Source organism: Triturus cristatus, chromosome 4_1, assembly GCF_964204655.1.
Source record: "Triturus cristatus chromosome 4_1, aTriCri1.1, whole genome shotgun sequence".
NCBI lineage: Eukaryota > Metazoa > Chordata > Amphibia > Caudata > Salamandridae > Triturus > Triturus cristatus.
This window is the reverse complement of record NC_140585.1, coordinates 416,539,378-416,559,540: the sequence shown is the minus strand read 5'-3', so window position 1 is coordinate 416,559,540 and position 20,163 is coordinate 416,539,378. Positions and strand designations below refer to the sequence as shown.

Below are 20,163 nucleotides of genomic sequence, written 5' to 3'. Positions count from 1 at the left end.
ACCCACCGGGAGATGGTCCGTTTGTGCACAGCTTTTCCCTTCTATGCACCCACGTAGCCAACGAAAAGCTGATCGTCCACTCGGAACTGTTTTGTGCGGTCCAAATAAAAGGAGAGCGCACGTTTTGGGTCCAGAAAGTGGGCAAGGTGACAGATTGCCAAAGATGAAAGGGGGTCACCACTTTCGGTAGAAAGGAAGGACGAGGCCGAAGGACAACCTTGTCCGGATGAACAGATAGAAAAGGAGGCTTGGACGATAGAGCCTGGAGCTCACTCACCCGTCTAGCCGAGGTGATGGCTACCAGGAAAGCAGTCTTAAGAGTTAGAAGACGAAGAGGACAATTGTGAAGAGGCTCAAAGGGAGCGCACATCAGGAATGTTAAGACAAGATTCAAGTCCCACTGAGGCATTACGAAAGGGACAGGAGGGAACGTGTGAGTAATGCCTTTAAGAAAGCGTGACACTACAGGGGACTTGAAAAGAGAGGGCTGATCAGGAAGCCGTAAGAAGGCAGAGAGGGCAGCAAGATAACCTTTCAAGGTGCCCAGGGCAGAGCCCTGCCGAGCCAAAGAAAGAAGAAAGAGGAGAACCTCAGAAAGAGGAGCGGAAAGGGAATCCACAGCCTTTGTTGTGCACCATGCCACAAATTTGTTCCACCGGCAGGCGTATACCGTCTTTGTGGAGGGACGCCTGGCTGCCAGAATGATATCACAGACTTCAGGAGGCAAGTCAAACGGCATCAACTGCCACCGCTCAATCTCCACGCATGGAGGTGGAGGCTGGACAGGTTCGGGTGGAAGACCGTCCCCTGCTGCTGCGACAGAAGATCTTCCCGAAGGGGCAGACGTATCGGAGGATCGGTCAACATACTGAGTAGCTCGGGATACCAGTACCTTCGTGCCCGATCCGGAGCCACCAAGATGACTTGGGCCCGGTCGCGCCTGATCTTCTTCAGCACTCTGGGCAGAAGTGGTATAGGCGGAAAGGCGTACAACAGACCGCAACTCCACTCGCGACGAAAATCGTCGCCGAGCGAGTGCCGCCTTGGAAATTCCAACACGCAGAACTGCTGACATTGCGCGTTCTCGTCGGTGGCGAATAGATCTAACCAAGACTCTCCCCACTGCTGAAAGGGACCTTGCGCCACCTCGGAGTTCAGATGCCATTCGTGATCCATCATACACCGGCGGCTGAGTTCGTCTGCTCTGGCGTTCAGAGAGCTTGCCAGATGTTGAACCACCAGGGTGATGCCCTGGTTTTCCAGCCATGTCCAGAGGCGCAGAGCCTCCTGACAAAGGGTCCACGACCCCACCCCGCCCTGTTTGTTGCAATACCACATGGCGGTGGGGTTGTCCGTGAACACCTGCACGACACTTCCCCGGACAGAGGGAAGGAAGGCTTTCAGTGCAAGTCGGATCGCTCTCAGCTCCAACAAGTTGATGTGGAGGCGAGACTCCGCCGGAGACCAGAGGCCTCTGATCTCCGCCTCTCCCATATGGCCACCCCATCCCAGGAGGGACGCATCCGTCACTACGACATGCTCCGGTAGGGGTAGGGAGAGGCTCTTGCCCGTGACCCAATCGCAGTCCATGAGCCACCACTGCAAATGCTGTGCAGTGCCCTCCGAGATAAAGACATGGTCGGACAGGTTGCCGTGATGCTGGACGTGGACCGCAGCCAGGCGTGACGTCGAAGCGCCACCGTGGTAGAAATCGCCCTACCCAGCGAGTCCGTAGTGTCGAGTCCACATCGGATTGCATGGCGCACTGCATCTCTCCCATCGGCCAGGGCCGAGGAAAGCCGGGCCTCCTCCGGGCACAGTGGCAGCACGTCCTCCACCGCATCCCACAGAGAGTGGGAATAACGGTCCAAGAGACAGGCGGTGTTCAAAGACCGCAGGCCCAAACTGAGCGAGGAGAACAGCTTCTTACCAAACTGTTCCAGTCTCTTGGAATCCCGGTCCGGAGGAGTGGACGGGAAGGAGGATTGGGAGGTAGAGGCCTGGATAACCAGACTCTCGGGGGTGGGGTGTTGGGACAGAAAACTGGGGTCGCCCGGAGCAGGGCGGTGGCGCCTGGCAACGTTCCTATCCACAGGAGGGACTGTGGAGGGCTTGGACCTGCAGAACGTCAGTGAGGGCCTCATTGAATGGCAGCAGAGGCTCAGTGGAGCATGCGGCATACTGAAGCACCTCAGTGAGGATGTTAGTCCTCACAGCCACGGCAGGCAGCTCAAGCCCGAGGGCTTCGGCCGCCTTGCGCAGCACCACAGAAAAAGCTGCACCCTCCTCCAAAGCCACAGTCGGAGGAGAGATGAATCCAGTGTCCTGTGAGGTATCCAAACCACTGGCCTCCCCCAGTTCATCTGCCCAGTCCTGTGCAAGTTGGCCCTGAGGGGCCATAGGGTCGTCAGACCCCTCCCATTCGCCCCCGTCATCCGATTCCTGGTAAACAGGAGGAATGATCGGAGCCGGTCGATAGACAATATGTGTCTCTAGCGGCGTCGGATGCGGCGTCGGGCGGCGCCGCTTCGGCGTCGGGACCGGACAGGGGCTGAACCGGGGATCGACGTCGACCGGAGCCGGCGTCGGGGGTTGTATCGGTGTCGGCGCCGGCGGAGGAGGCGTAACGAGGTCGACCGACGTGGACGGGGGCCCAGGCTCGGGCCCCTAGGGGACCTGCGGCGTCGGGGCCGGAGCCTCCAACGGCGCCGGGGTCGGAGCCGCCGGCACGCGAGATCGCCCAGTCCAGTCCGTGGGGCCCGAAGGCACGCCAGCGGGCGTCAACGGCGGGGCCAGGCTCCTCATGGCCGAGAGGAAGGCACTGACCTCCGCCGGCGCCGCGTCAGTCCCAGGGACCGTCGGGTATGGGGACTTGCGTGGCGCCTGCGGAGCTGCGGGGGTTGAACCACCCGGACCCTCGGCCGAGTCGCGCGACCGTCGAGGGGAGTCTGAAGAGCGGTGTCGCCTCTTTGACTTCTTGGAGGGCCTCGACTTACCCGAAGACTTCGAGCCAGACGAGTGACGATGTCGAGCTCGGCTCCGCGACCGATCCTTGGACCTCCTCCTGGACCGGGATCGAGAGCGGCGCGGAGCCGAGTGGCGAAGCTCGAGAAGCTTGCGGGACCGCTCCCGCCTAGCTTTCGAGGTCAGGGCCATACAATCGGAGCACGACGCCGCGTCGTGGTCGAGGCCCAAGCAGTACAGGCACCGGCGGTGATGATCGGTCACCGACATCAGTCGGTGACAGTCGTCGCAGGCCTTGAAACCAGGCATCCTACCGGCACCAGAGTCAAGAAGTGACCAAAAAGAGTCAAAAAAGTTAGTCAAAAATTGACTAAAGGGGTAGCTCTCCCGGATCGGCGCTTACTGGCGCGGAAAAAAGAAGAACTGACGTCAGCTCGCGAGGGCGGCGTCTAAGTACTCAGACGACGTCATTCCGGCGCACGACGCCGACGACGGACGCGGAGCCGCAGACGACGCCTAGCGACGCGCAAGGGGTATTGCTGATGAAAAATCTTCCGGATCCAGTCTGACGCCTGGGGATATTCTAAGGTGAGGAATCTAACTAACTAATGTTTCTTACAGATACATCGTTACCGAAGGTAAGTAACTTGTTCGTTTCTTTCAGATAGATGGATTTACTATTAGACACCGTCTAATTGGGAACTGAACTAAGATATGCTAGACTTTTTGTTAAATATTTCATAGTACATTCTAAAATAAGTATTCATTTAGAAACGTGCCTATTTTCCTCCTCCCATTGCTCTTGCTACTAGTCATTAGCAGGTAATGCATTTTTGAAGTGTGCATGCTACGTTATGGCTACGATCTGGGTAAGCAACGATCACAATCACTAACTCCGGTTTCAGATATATTCATAATTTTCACAGGTTAAAGGATACTGTGATAAACTATGTAATATTTTTGAAAGTTCCTCCAATTTCTACACTGTAGGCCTGACAAGCTCATATTATACAAGATGTTTGCGCTTTAGGACATTGGATTAGCATGGGGTGGGAGATGGTGTTGAAGGCTCAGGAAAGGTCCACTAGGAAGAGCGCCACAGTGTCACCTCTATCCATGATATTCAGGATCTTGTGGAGGGTGGTGAGGAGGGTGTTCTCTGTACTGTGAGTGGGCTTGAAACCAGATGGAGGTGTGTCGAGGAGTTGGTTGTCATTAAGGTAGGTGGCTAGGCGTTTATCATCTTTACCCAGACTTTTGCCGGGTAGGGTAGCAGGGCAATAGGCTGGTAGTTGGCCAGCATCTTTGGATCTGCTGTGGGTTTCTTGAGGAGGGGGGAGTACTGTGGTATGTTTCCCATGTGTCCAGGTATGTGACTGCTATGATAGAATCGTTCAGAATAATGTGAGGGCTGCCTGATGGGGTTCTGACCTTCGTTGAAAACGTGAGGAGGGCAGGGGTGCTGGAGTGTATGAGCTGCATAGTTGTTGAAGCGTCTTGAGTGGTTATGTTGAGCCACAGGGTCAGGGTGGTCCTTTGGGTCTGGTTCCAGGGACAGGGGGGTTGCGAGGGGAGAAGGGTTCAGTTGGGGCTTGATCTTGTTGCTGGAAAATAGGGGCAGCTGGGATCAGAGGTCCTGAGGGGGGGTTATACTGGTGGAGCTTGCTGCCAGAGAGGTTAAGTCTATCACTATGGCAAAGATTTTCTTAGTTCCATTTGGTGTTACTTTCAATGCGGTCAGTGAGTGCAGTGTGTTTGGTGGCTGACTTGCAGATGGTATCTTCTGAGGGCAGAGGTGTAGGTGCTCTTGTCTGTGTCATCTTGACTTTGTCTTCATCTGTGTTCAAGTTGCTTGTAGTGGTTTTTGGTGAGCCTGAGCTCTTTTGTGTACCAGCTTGATTTTGGTGTGGTTCTCGTGCCATTTTTGGCTTTGAGAGGAGCTGGGTGTTCGCGAAGGTGGTTATCCCAGGTATTGAAGTTAGAAATAAATTCAGGGAGGTTGGTGTTTTGTCTGCACACACCCCTCTCCCCACTCCTACGCATCCCCATGACCCCCCACTACCTTCCACTGCCTCCCAGACGCTTACCCTTCCCCCTCCGATCATACCTAACCACAATCCCACTCCCCTTTCTCTGACCCACACTCTTTCACCCACTCCTGAACCCCTCCTAGAGTCCTTTCTTACGCCTCTCCCCCCTTCTGCCCACCCACTAGACCCCAATGAGAACTCCACCACTTCACCAACACTAACCCTTCTCCTTCCTGTCATTCCAGTCCCTTACGATACTCAGCTTTCTTTGTCCCCCATTCCGGCCACCCCTCTGGAATTTCCCCCCTCCAATTCCTTTAACTCACATTCCATCCCCCAAACTTCCTGGCTCCCCAGTGTCCAACCCCCTCCTACCCCAAATCATTTCGTAAACTCCCCTCGAGTCCAACTACCGGATGCCACATGCCTCCCTGCCCTCCCTGCCCTCCCTTCCCCCTCTCCTAACTCCACCCCTACCCCCAACACTGATACTACCTCTCCCTACAACCCGCACGCCCTTTCCTCTCCTCTGTCCCTATCTCCTACCTCCATTATTTCGGCATCCTGTACCTCGCCCCTCTCTATTTCCCAACCCCGGACCGCACCTCCTGCCCTTCCTCTGACCTCCCCCACTCACACAATCCCTGCCCTACCCTCACACCCCCCATGACCACTCTCCCTCTCCCAACAATAACCCTCCACCCATGAGCAATACTGACCCCACACCACCCCCTACTTCTACCACAACTTCACCTCTCCTCAATCTCTTAACTCAGACACTTCGTAACATTGACTGCAACATCTCCACCTTGGTTTCAGAACTTGCACAACTCAGAATCGACTTCAAGCTATTCAATTCTCTCAACTCCAGAACCCGCCCCTATTTGACCTCCTCTTCATGCTCCAGCCCCCCAAAACGCCCATATCCTAAGCGTCGGCCAACTACACCTCTACTCAGCCGTACACTCAGGCCTCTTCGCTCCCTGAGAGTCTACTCCACGTCCGACATCTCTGACCTCTGCGACTCTTACCTTGACAAGCTCCCTCCTAATGACCCTTTCCTCCCTCATTCTAACATCCCTGTTATCATGGGGACTTGCAGAATCCACTCTTCCCCCAGCTCACCCAGACCTCCCCCTCAACTTACCACCATTCACCTACACCCTCAGCCCCAAAACATCCCCAAACCCCTATCTTGTATGCTCGTGAACTGCCGCTCAGCTGTTCGACATGCGACCGATGTGAGAAGTTGGCCTGATGTATGATGTCACTAGTTCTAGTGTACACCTTATATCAGTCCAAATACCCTTATGGTGATTGGTTGTAAAGTCAACCTTATAGACCAGCTATCCTAGTGGTAGCATGGACAAGAGCAGTCTTAGGCTAAACTCTGAATGGCATGTGAAGCCAGCTGTGATACCATATATAATCCCTTGAGTACCAAATGAAAGGACACCACAACAGATATATATATAAAATAAAGTGTATTTATTCTAAGCAAACCCTCAGCACTCTTTATGAGATTAGAGGTAAGTACAACACAGTCTTATTAATGCATACAGTAAGTCACACAGGTAGGTAATACAGTTAGGCCCTAGGGGCCACGCAAACCATATACTAAGTAAGTGGTATAAGAACCACTGTCACGGAAATAGAATAGGCCTAGGCCTAGGGAATCGCTGGGGCTACACTACACTAGCGTTAGTTAGGAAGTGGGAGGCCCACGGGATTCGTGTGCAGAGTGGAAACACTCACGCGTAATGCGTAAAAGTCAATAGCAATAGTACAGTTTAGAAAACGGTAGATTTAGGACACTTCCGGAGTAGCTAGGAAGTTGAGACTTGAAAACTAGACACTAGGATAGTCACTATCCTGATGAGCACCGGAGTACCCAAGTTACCTAGCCCACAGGCTGCGGGTGCATAGGGGTGAAGATGCGTCGTTTTCGTCGTCGACTCCTATGGATGCCTGAAGAAAGATGCTGACAGGCAGTCAGTGAAGAGTGTCCGGTGGATCCCAAGGCTGGGATCAAGAAGAGAGGAAACCTGCAAGCAGAAGGGACAGAGTCAAGGTCACTAGCCAGTGACCACGTGGAACCAGGAAGGAACCAGGCGATGTCGTGAAGAGTTGCAGGTGAAGGTGAAGCTTGTCGCTGCAGCCAGGAGGACCAGGAAGCGTCGAGGACGACCAGGACCAGGAGGCGAGCTGTCCCACGAAGGCTCTTGCTGTCGGCGGCGTCGAAGTTGGACTAGGACTCACCAAGCCTTGGCAAGCGGAACCCACGAAGAACGAAGGACTTGCTTCTGGTGCAGACCAGGAAGGTCTGGGGTGCTTCTTCTTTGCAGAGAAGCGGGAGCCAGTCTGGAGGAGCCAAACCAGCGCAGAAGATTTCAGGGTGCGTCGTCACAGAGGCCACTAGCCAGCGGGCAAGCAACCGGACAGACGCGGCAAGCAGGAAAATGCTGAAGGGCCCCACGCAGGACTCGTGGAGTGTGGGGGGCTGGTCTTCGGTGCAGATGGTGCTTGGGGTTGGGGCTTCTCAATCCCCGGTGCACAACTTCGAGGGTACCTCAGAAGCTGCGCTGTAAGTTACTAGCCACTTTTCCCAGGTAGCCGGTCCCACGTCGCTCGTCGCCTCCACGGATCTCAGCTCTGCTGCAGATGTGGATGAGGGTCGGAGAAGTCTGGAAGTCAAGGCTCTGGTCGGGCTCTGCAGTCGGTTCCTCGTAGAACGGTCGCAAAGCAAAGGGTAGTCTCTTGATGGTGCCTGTTTGCACAGGGTAGCCACTCCTTGGCTACAAGGGAGATTCTTCAGTCTTCTTCTTTCGTCGAATGTCGAAGGTCCAGAGTTTCTGTTCAGTTTTGCAGGTTCAGGATAATCTAAAGTCTTGAGGCCCAACTCCCACTCTTATACTAATCTGGGGGGCTGGGATACCTGCTAGGTCACGCCTTATGGGTGGGACCTGGGAGGGGGTGGTTACACCCACTTCCCTTTGTCCAGTTTCGCGCCAGAGCTGGGGCTGGAGTGCCCCAGCGCCGGTTTGAACTGGACTATGCAAGGAACACCTTGTGTGCCCCAGGCATGTCTCATTCCTTTCAGCCCACCCTGCCCCAATACACTAAAGGCTGTCTGGGGAGGTGCTAGCACCTCCCCAAGCAGGAAACCTATTGTCCAGGCCTCCCTGGCTGGGATCACTCCCAGCAGCAGGAGGTCAGACTTGTGTCTGTGGCAGCAGCATCCATTTTGTGATGCTGAGGCTTTGGTTAGAGTTAAAGAGCAAAGTAGGATTTTAACATGTCTCTCCCTCTAGAAGGGAGGAATAATATCCTCATCACCAGAAATGGTATGGGGGTATTATTCCAAAGTGTTAGACACCTTACACGACATGTTTTGATAAAGCCAAACCATAGTTACCATAACCGTTTAAGATTATAAGGCACTTTAAGAGTATATGGTAGGCTATATCATAGAACAGCTATAAGGACATGGTTCCGAAAGCTGCAGACAGGCTCAGCTCATGCTAGAGCACCATCTCACATGTTACCAAGCACTCTGCCTCCAGGATTGTTAAGGCCTGCCATAGGAGTGACTGATAGGTACACATGTGTCTATATATAAGGGTAGATATAGGCATACTATATCTAAGCAAGGGGTGATTACACGACCTTGCCCCAGCTGAGTGATCAGCCAGTTGTGTCTGATTGGAAGGCCAGACCAGGGGTGGCATAATACATGCTGCAGCCCCTGGGAGGCCTAGGGTACACCTATGCCCTGGGTACCTAGGGTACACTGTACAGGGTCCAATAAGGTGATCCTTACCAATTGGTTATGTACCTAGGGTACATGGAGTCCATTTTAAAGAGAGAGCAGACAGCCTGAGACCCTGAATGGCAGGATCTCAGGCCAACTAAGTCGAAAAACCAGCTAGACACTAGGCAAAAAGTTGGGGGTAACCATAGTCAGATATCCACCTTCCTACAACCGAAATATCTGAAACTATACTTAACGATGATATTGACATTGCCGTCCTCACTGAAACCTGGCTCAAAGATCATTCGACACCTATCCTTGACCTACTCATTCCCCCTGGCTACTCCTCACTCAGAAAAGACAGATCGGAAAGAATAGGGGGAGGTTTAGCAATTATCTATAAAAACGAGCTACAACTCTCCCCCTCAAAGAACACAAACTTTACTACCTTCGAATATCTTGGAGCTGAACTTAAGTTGAAAAACTCCCCTCCAATTCGACTACACACTATATACCATCCACCCGGCGAGCCTCTCCCCTTTGCCGAAAAACTATCTGACCTTATCACACAATCGTCACTCTCTAACACCAATAACCTTTTCCTAGGAGATCTCAACCTTCACTGGAATGAACCTAAGGATCCCGCAATCAGTCTCCTCACTAATCTTTTAGAGACTATCGACCTCAAACAACTTTGCCTCTCCCCCACCCACACCAAAGGAGCCATCCTTGACGCCATCATCTCTAACACTGATGTGGCGTCCGTATCCAACATCATCCCTATCGACTGGTCCGATCATCACCTTATTTTGTTCACGATCTCCCCCACAACCCCGCCCTCCCCAGCGAAATGCACTAAGGCCACGACAGTGTCCAGAAATCTTAAGCAAATCCCACCTGGCACTCTGGAGTCCAAACTTCAAACCCAACTTCGTCTCATACCACACTCTCTCAATGCAAACGATCTTACTGAGCACTTTAACAAAACTGTCGTTGAGGTCTTAGATCAACTTGCCCCGCTCAAACTTAAAACACAAAGAAATGTCCCCTCCAACTCATGGTTTACCTCTGACCTTAACAAGGAAAGACGCTCACTTAGACTTGCCGAAAGGACATGGCGACAGCACCCTTCTCCCTCCCATCTGGCCCTCCTTAGAACCGCTAGATCCACCTACAAAAAACACATTTTCTTTGAAAAAGCATCTTTCTTTCGCATACAACTCTCCCGCTCCAAAAACAGACCCAGAGAACTGTTCAAGATCGTGAGAAACCAATCCACTAAGGCACCCCTTAACCTGTCGGCCTCCACTAGCAAATGTGAAGAAATTGCTAACTTTTTCTCGGAAAAAATCGCCAAGATTGATCTCTCCTTCCATGTACCCCAGCTCCCTCCGTAACCCACATGTCCTTTGAATAATACTCTAACACCACACTCACCCCTGATCCCACCCCCTATCTCTATCGCTTTCACACACCCTCCCTCCTCCACCCCTCCTGTACCACACCACCCCACCCCACTCCTTAAAAATAAAGCCGCATGGAGAAATTTCCAACCTGTGACGGAAATGGAAGTCTTTAACATCCTATCCAAACTAAAACCATCCTCACACACTAAAGACCCACTCCCATCAGCCCTCACCCAAGAACTAAAGCACATCTTTGTCCCTTATTGGACCAACATCATTAACGCCTCCCTCTCTTCTGGATGTGTTCCTATCTCACTCCAACTGGGACAAATCACGCCCATCCCCAAAAACACCAAAGCCGACCCTAATGACCCTAGCAAACTCCGCCCTATCTCCAACCTCCCACTACTCTCCAAAACCCTTGAAAAATGCGCCCTAATTTAACTGGACAAGCATATTGACACTTTTAACCTGCTTGACCCCCTTCAATCTGGCTTCCGCAAAGGTTGCAGCACCGAAACCGCCCTGCTTAACATTGTAGATGACATCCACCTCACACTGGATAAGGGTGAGTCTTGCATACTCATCCTCCTTGACCTCACTGCTGCATTCGACACAGTTAACCACTCAACCTTACTCAATGCACTCAAAGATCGTTTCGGACTTAATGGCACTGTCCTAAACTGGTTCACCTCATACTTACAACACAGAAAACAACAAATCTAAATTCAAAATTACCTCTCCTGCCCTGCATCGGTCTCCCTCGGTGTACCCCAAGGATCTATCCTCTCGCCGGCCCTCTTCAACCTCTTTATGGAACCCCTCACCCTCATACTTAAACAAGCCAAAATTAACTACCACCTGTATGCTGACGACACCCAACTGTACTATAAAATTAAATCCCACTCTGATATCTTACACCTAATCTCAGCCCTATCCAAGATCCAATCCTGGTTTTTTGAAAATCTTCTCAAACTTAATCCAAACAAAACTGAAATCATTCTCTTCTCTCCCAAAAACAACCCTCTCCACATCCAATCATGGATAACTGACCTTAATGCCCTTAACTGCTCTCTCCTCCTATCCGAATGAGTTAAATCTCTTAGCATCTCCATCAACAATAAACTTGCGCTCAATACCCATATAAAAAATTCGGCAAAAGGAGCACTCTTCTCACTCCGGCTTCTAAAAAAAATCAAACCGTTCATTCCTGCGGAAGATTTCAAATCGGTTATGCAATCTTTAGTCCTTTCCATGATTGACTACGGAAACGCTCTACTCTCTGGAACACCCAAAGTTCACCTTGCCCCCCTCAAATCTGTCCTCCACTTAGCGGCCAGACTAACAACCGACTGTAAACGTTCTGAACACATCTCTCCTGCCCTCAAAGAACTCAAATGGCTTCCCATTGAGGGCCGATCCTCATATAAAATTGCCTGCATTACACACAAAGCCCTCTATCAAAAGACACCAAGTTACCTCTCCAATAAACTCACTAAAGCAGGATGCTCCCGTTACTAAAGAAAAAAGCCTCGCAGGCACGCTCCTTCTCTGGAAAAGCCCCCAGCCTCTGGAATGCCCTCCCCAAAGCTCTCCGTTGTACCCCCTCCTATATCAGTTTCAAAAAAGACCTTAAAATACACTTGCTCAATCAATACTGGGGTACTTAATTCCTCTCCTACTACTCTTGTGCTACCCACCCCCTCCTCCCTTTGACACTACCGCTCTCCCCTTCGCCTCTCCCACTTCTACAGCCCCCACTCCTCTCCACACTACCTCTCTCTTCCTATCCTAATTTCTCCCCTCCATCGCCTTCTCACATACCCTATCCCTCCGGACGCTTTTTTATCCACTGAACCTACCCTTTTGCTCCCCTTACTATTATTATCGGCATGAGCTCAACTGAGTCTTCTATTCCTTCATGTATAATTGGCTCACTATTTTAACGATTTGCTCTGTTTTGTCCTAAATAATTTTTATGCAAATGTAAAGCGCTCTGATACCCCCGGGTGGAGCTAGCGCTATATAAAACTTCTAAATAAATAAATAAAATAAATAAGAGTTCCGAAGACCAGAAAGCTTCTGAGAGCTTGTTTCAGTCTTGTCATGAAGATTTGGAGATAGTGATTCTGCGGTGGTGTGGGATGGGTATGCTGAAATGAGGGCGTGGTCAGACCAGGTGATAGGTGTGGGCTTCTCTACTGTGATGTTGTTGAAACTGGTGAAGATGGGGACCAGTAAGTGTCTGGCTGCATGTGTGGGGACTTCCCCTTGTACACTCCGATGAACAGGTACTGAAAGAGGTTGGGCATGTTGGTATTGGTGGGCCCTCCAGGTGATAGTAGAGGACGCTGAACAGGGTTCCTGGCGCTGGGCACAAAAGGGCTTGCCTTTGGTGTGCCAGTTGTGCACCCGCTGTGGAAGCCATTAAGTGACGCCAGCTTTGGCGGGAACAGTCATGTGACTTCCTGTGCACAAGTATGATGGAAAATCCACTGTGCAGATGGAAAATGGGAAAAATTATGGATTCGCATTTTATTTAATAACGTGTAATTCCAAGCAATCGTACCCAAGTTTTGCGTAGTTACATGAAAATAAATTGTGTGAATTTCCTCACTCCTACTTCTTTGAGAGGTTTTGGATCAAAACAATTTTTTGCCAAATAAACCATAAAGACAAACCACAGAATTTCTAGCGGAAAATGAGTTAAGAAAAGTAATTAATTGTTTCATCTGTCGGATACTTCTTACCACAGATACCTCACCTAAGGTGTCAATACTATAACAGTATCTCCCAAGTTGGAAGGTCTAGAGAGTGTATTCAGACAAAAAATGTCCCACCGGACCGGTCAAGGCAGTGGTGCTCGTGAACATATGCACCAACACCCATGTTGCTTGGCCATGAGGCCGGGGCACATCAAGTACCACAGATCGAGAGGCTCGCCGGGTCCGGAAGGCAAACAGGGAGGAGCAGAACCACTCGGCCTCGGCTGTTTAAAGTCAGCCGAGGTCAGGGGACGCCGAGCCTCGCGCCGGGATGTATTCAGGTTTGAGAATCTTTATTTTTTTAAAGGTTCTTTACCAAGATAAATCAGGCGATATTGAATAATAAGAAAACCTGACAATAAATTGGAAGGGTGACCATGCAAAGGGGGTAGTTTACTCACCTTCTGCGCTGAATAGTTATTCCCTATAGCTCCTGGACAGTTAAGTATACTTTTCTTTACTCTGCTACTTAATGACCATTGTGAGCCTATTTTTGGACAACTGTTTATAATTTTAGCATAGATCGCTATAAAAGTAAGCAACCTTACTGATCAGCCAACTAAATAGCTTGTTTTATGCTTTTATGCCTTAACAGATAAGTTATTTCCTAACTTCCTGTTCGTTCAATACCCTTCCAATTTACAGTTTGGGTTACCTTCCCACCTCCCCTCTTTTTCTTCCTTTACGCACTTTTCATGCTATAAAACTATCTGCTTTAGTTTTAAATTGACTAACTACCCTTACCCTATCACCGCCTTTTTGACACGTCGAGCGGGGCCCGCGTTAAGAGGAAGGCGTTTCCTCCTATACACTGCGGAGCCCCGGAGAAGCTACAGGCCGAGAAGGAGAACCCTCTCTTACACCCGACTCTCCTCAAAACTGCCTTCTCAGTGTGCGGAGGCATTGCACTACGGAGGCTCTGCAGCCATTGCTGAAGCCTCCGGAAACTCAAAAGATGGCGGAGGTCATGTCACGAACGTGACCCGCCCGCAACAGCTGATATCCCTATTTCCCGTCGAACTTAGACGGAAAGAGTACAATTGACAAAACGACAATGAAAGGGAGGCAGACCCAAACCTAATCCTCTCTATTTTAATCTTTTAAATAAGATTATATTTGATCTGTTTTGTACTTATTACCATGTTATTTATCTTTCTCATACAACATGTATCCTTGGTACATCCTATTCTATTCAATAAAAAATTTTTTTTTTTTAAAAAGATACCCTGCAACTCTTCAGGATGGAGGCACCATTTGCGGTCCACCAGACGAGGTCTCTTCAGTTTCTGCTCTGGCTTTTAGGGACCCCTGCTAGGCAAATAGATATTAAGAAGATGTCCTGCCCGTAAAGCCTCCTTGAAAAGGATCTCAGACCCCAATCCGCCCTGCTTATTGCAGTACGAAATGGTCGTTGTCTTGCCATTAAGACATGAACCAGCCTTGCTTTGATGGATAGCATATAGGCATTTAGGGCCAGCCGGATAAGCCCTAAACTCCAGGAAATTGATATGGAGCTGGTTCTCCGCAGAGACCAGATGTCCCTGATCTCCACCTCTTCCAGTTGATCCGCCAACCTTGAAGTTATGCATCAGTCACAATTGTCAACTCTTAAATCTAGGAGAGAGTGTGGCCTGCTACAGGTCAAGCTGGGACTTCTGAGCCATGAGCTGTGGAGCGCTCCTATGAAAAGTGGCTCTGTTAAAGGATGAAGACAAGACGGGGGAGGAAATGAAAAGCGAGGCATAGCCACTTTTAATAATATGTAAGACCCACTTATATGATGTGATGGGTTTCCAGCAGGGATGAAAACTCCATAGTTTGCTTCCTACTGCCCAGGCATGGGTCAGTGACGGTAAACTAAAGATGATTGCTAGCCGCTGAGGCAGAAGAGGAATAATACGTTGCCATCAGTAAGAGATTCCTGCAAAGAAGCGCTGTTCCTGTGTTGTTGCTGTCTGGCCACTTTGCCACGCCTCGCGGCCCCCGCTTCGCGGGTGCCGCTCGTAGGCTTAGACTCTCTCTGGGGAACATCCTTTCTGCCTCCCTTCATGTGCTTTGAGCACCAACGCGCCCCTTGCAAGCTGTCATTTGGTCAACAGGGGTAGAGGCGGGACTGCGAGGACCAGCATTCCTAGCGGCGTGGATCGGCCGCAGCTGGTCCTCTTCCCGCCCCCTCCTCCTCCTCTTCAAAAACTGTGTGGAGTGAGTGAGCCTTGGGACCCTTCCTGCAAAGAAGCGCTGTTCCTGTGTTGTTGCTGTCTGGCCACTTTGCCACGCCTCGCGGCCCCCGCTTCGCGGGGGCCGCTCGTAGGCTTAGACTCTCTCTGGGGAACATCCTTTCTGCCTCCCTTCATGTGCTTTGAGCACCAACGCGCCCCTTGCAAGCTGTCATTTGGTCAACAAGGGTAGAGGCGGGACTGCGAGGACCAGCATTCCTAGCGGCGTGGATCGGCCGCAGCTGGTCCTCTTCCCGCCCCCTCCTCCTCCTCTTCAAAAACTGTGTGGAGTGAGTGAGCCTTGGGACCCTTCCTGCAAAGAAGCGCTGTTCCTGTGTTGTTGCTGTCTGGCCACTTTGCCACGCCTCGCGGCCCCCGCTTCGCGGGTGCCGCTCGTAGGCTTAGACTCTCTCTGGGGAACATCCTTTCTGCCTCCCTTCATGTGCTTTGAGCACCAACGCGCCCCTTGCAAGCTGTCATTTGGTCAACAGGGGTAGAGGCGGGACTGCGAGGACCAGCATTCCTAGCGGCGTGGATCGGCCGCAGCTGGTCCTCTTCCCGCCCCCTCCTCTTGTTTTTTCCTTCATAGCTTTTGTGGACAACGCGCACGCGGGACGCGCGCGGGGCAACGGCCGGGGCGAAGACCGGGCAAAGAGCGGACCGTTTGAGGCCGTTCGAGTACGGCAGAGTCCGGCCCAGGCCCACTCCCTCTGGACGTTCTGAAGACCACCCAAAAATGCCATTAAGATCAGGGAAGGTACGTACTGTACAAATTAATACATCTAATGGCGTCGTTTCTGGCCCCTTGGACGCTTTTATCACCCGGGCAACTGGCATCTTAGAAAAGGAAATTGCCATGGTTGAGAAAAGGCTCTCAATAGATCTGATTAGTGGAAAACGATCCTCGCTGGGGGCTTTAGCTACATCTGTCTCCCCTGTACCATCTGTACCCCATGCTGCCTTTAATTGTGTCCATACCATCTCCACGGACGCAATAGTTCATATAGAAAATATTGGGGATAGCCTGTCCACAAGAGACAAAATAATGGAAAAAAGGCTTAGTATTAACGACTCTAAAGATACGCAGGAGATTGGGATGGAGGATAATGACTCTGTGATTAATGAGGAGCAGGATTTTAGTCAATTATCCGGAACTCCTCTTCTTAATCAATCCAATATCTCTAATCCTGTTGTAAAGGCTAATTCACCTATATCCAACTCTGCCCCCAATACTAAAAAGAGAAAACGGGATTCTAGAATGTCAGGGGAAAGAAATATGACATCCAATAAAGCAAATACAGTTCAAGGGGAATGGCGCCAGGGGCCCGAGCCCCAATTAAGCTTGCTAAAACCTTCGGTGCCTAACAATAATAATATGCTATGCCCCTCACTTTTGGCTTTGGGTTCCTCCACCACATGTCCCATGTGCCTCAATAGTGATGAGGCTCTGCTGGCAAAAATGGAGGCCATGTTTAAAACACTACTTCTACCAGTCCTGGAGCAGACTAGGCTCATGACCTCAAAGATCGATAGTATGGAGGGTCTGATCCAATCAAACCACGCGATGCTGCAAGCATTGTGTGGCTTAAATAATAAGGGCACTGTTAATGTACCAGCACCAAGTAAGGCACCTAATAAGATTACTAGTAAAAATATGGAAAACGGCAAAAATTCCCTCAATAAAATGACAGGAATAAATAACACCATAGCTAAAGGGGGTCAAAAAACCAATACCTCTTCTACCATCTCTTTTAAACCAGGTGTTAGTTCTCAGACTCAGACATTAAAGCCCCAAACGAAAATAGAGGCTAAACAAAATATGGTTGGGCGTCAACACATGGGTCCTCAAATACAATCTAATATAAATTGTCCTTCACCAATCTCTTCAAGAACTCAAAATATTGCTTCTACCAGTCGCAGGGAGGGGGGGCGTAAAAGGCCGAACATCCCCAGTGTTGACCTTCCACCTGAAGCGGCTCTATACACCATCGTCTTGACAGGCGTAGCACCATTAAAACCAGGATTTAGGGAATCATATGGTGACCTTCGTAATAAAGTCACCTTTTGGCTGAACAAAAATCGTCCGCTACCCCCCTCCACTCCTACAGAGATATTGTATGTGAGGAGAGTTGATTGGGTGGGGCCTGAGGCTAAAGATCTAGAAGGAGACTGTATCCTTATATCGTTCAAAGACTCATGGGTAGTAGATGCTATTAAACGAGTACCCAGATTTGCAAGGCAGGGGGATGTACAAACATTAGATTTATCCTACTTCTACCCGCGCAGGCATATACCCTTCCAATCTTATCCTCTGTTCCGTAAAGGTCCTGCTGCAAGACATCCCATGGCATTGACCCCGATAGACTGCCAGCGCCCCTTTCTCTTTAATCATTTTGGCCCCCTTTCTGACTTGGAAGCTATAGATTGACTTAACAAACCCTTTAGCGAGTCTCCGACTGGTAGTGTGATAGCCCAAGTCCCCAGTGATTATAATGTGGTATGCCTAATTCTACCGACCAATCTAGTTGACGGGGAGGGAGGCCGAACATATCTGCCAAACAGCCCTAGACCACACGTAGTTATCCAGGGGTCCCAGATCGAGGAGAAAATCATTGCCCCGGTAGACTGTGTTGAGCATCTAGTGGATAATGATAGTACAGGGGCTGCTCATGGATCTGTACAGCACTTACACTATATGTTGCCAGGCAATTTGAATGACCATCTAAAAATTTTGTCCTGGAATATAGCGGGTATTAAGGCACGCCTTGTGTCTGCGGATTGGTCAAGTTTTATGGACAACTACGATATTATCCTGCTGCAGGAAACATGGGCAACGGAACCTGTCCATAAGCTGGGCTATTCTAACTTTTTCAAACCCGCAATTAAAGGAGGTAAAGGGCGGGCCGCAGGTGGCCTGTTAATCTGGGTGAAACATTCCCTGGGCTTTTATCCAACAGAGTTCCCAGTGGAGAATCAGGATCTGTTATCCATTGTTTTGAACAAAGGGAACAAGCAAGCTATGAATATCATTAACATCTATGTTAGAGGCCTTTCTGGCGGTCGATGCCCACCCCCTGTTGAACCTTGTTGATCACATGATAACGAAAATGGTCGGAGGTATTACTACCATCATTGCTGGGGACCTAAATTGTACTATAGAACCTGTGCTAGATATGGGAGACACATGGACTATGGCAGATGATTCTGCTTGGGGTATTCCAGACTTACAAGTGGAGAAGATGGCTAAAGCTACAGAGGCTGCAGTGTCTTGGACGGCCTTTTGCTTACAAAATGGGTTTAGGGCATGTAATGGCCGCTCTGCCTCTGATGCGAAGGGAAAAAGCACTTTTGATAATGGCCATAGGCAAAGCTGCATTGATTATATTTTACTGGACATGGAGCATTGGGCTCTCTTAATTGATATGGTAGTTTTAGAGCGCCTGGAAAGCGATCATAACCCACTGTCCCTATCGATGAAGACACCGGATTTAAGTAGAAGGGAGGAACCATCTGCAACTTATACAGGGGATGTCCTACTTACTAATGATAGGAGGAGATTGAAGTGGTTACAGGTTATAGAAGATGAATGCTTATTAAATAATATTAATGCTGTAGTAGGAAATGCACTCAATGAAATGTTGCAAATAGATATGTCGGGGTGGAGATTGGAGCTGCAAATAGTGTGATGGGTGTTCATATTAAGTGCTTTGACAGCTTAAAATCAATGCTATCCAAACCATATAGGAAAGTTGGTACTAAAACTAATCCCTTGCCCCAAAAATGGTATAACAAGGACTGTAGAGAGGCACATACAGCTCTCATCTCTGCCATTAAATTTCGGGACATGGTCAAAGTGAGAACTGCTAGACTCCATTACAAAAAAACCCTTAGCAAAGCCAAAAGGGAGTGGGAGGATGAGTTCTGGTCAGATCTTTTAGAGGCATCATCCTCTAATAACCAGAAAAGGTTTTGGGAGTTGGTTAAATGGGGCAAAAACATTGACTCTTCCACACCCGGAAATAATGTGCCACTCGAGGATTGGGTATCATTTTACTCGGCCCAATTTAGAGCTGGGGACGATGATACTTCAAATCCCTCAGGCAATCCATTCACGCAGACCCCAGAAAGCGGGAAACTCATTTTTACGGTTGCTGAGGTTGAGTTGGCATTGGCACTTACTCTCCGAGGCAAAGCCCCAGGTATGGACCTAATCCCGGCGGATCTTTTTAAATCTAATCCCACTTTGTGGCTCCCGTATATCACTAGAATAGCTAATACTCTGGTACTTGGAGCTACAGTCCCGAAATCCTGGAAAGGGGCAGAAATAATTCCAGTCTATAAAAAGGGTGATAAATCTATTCCAGCAAACTACCGCCCTATCAGTTTAATCGACTCGATCCAAAAGATAGTGGCGCGTATGGTTTTGGGAAGGGTCCTGGGTTGGATAGAAATGGAGAACATCCTGTCCCCCATGCAGGTGGGCTTCAGATCGGGAATGAGCACCATAGATCAGGTTTTTCGATTCTGCCTGATCTATTGGAAGGAGGTTTGGCTAGGTGGTGGTAACATCTATGCTGCATTCATTGATCTGAAGTCCGCCTTCGATCTGGTGCCCAGGGACAGGTTGTGGGGTGTACTGGTAACCTTGGGATGCCCACCCGAATTATTGGACCTTATCATAAGACTCCACGAGGACAACTTTGCGAGGGTGAGGTGGGGGGGGTCAGGGACAAGTCACAGAAACTTTCCCCGTAACCCGAGGCGTCCGCCAAGGGTGTGTCCTGGCCCCTACCCTGTTTCTTCTTTTTATCAACCAAGTTGTTAAATTTTTCTTGGATACTACCACTGATGCCCCAATGTTGGCAGGGATGAGGTTCCCGCTACTCATCTTTGCAGATGACACTCTAATCCTCTCTAAAACACGCAGCGGACTACAGCGGGCTTTGGACCGCTTTGAGGAGTTTTGTGCCATCAACAACCTGGTAGTCAACGTGGGGAAAACAAAATTTATGGTCTTTACAAAAAACCACC

General features: G+C 49.9%; 1 protein-coding gene across 2 annotated transcripts in view; it reads right to left on the bottom strand.

Annotated features, from left to right (window-relative positions):
• POLR3B (RNA polymerase III subunit B) overlaps window positions 1–20,163 on the bottom strand; it is a 1,087,861-nt gene that overhangs the window by 293,211 nt on the left and 774,487 nt on the right. The gene's annotated exons all lie outside the window — the stretch shown is intronic.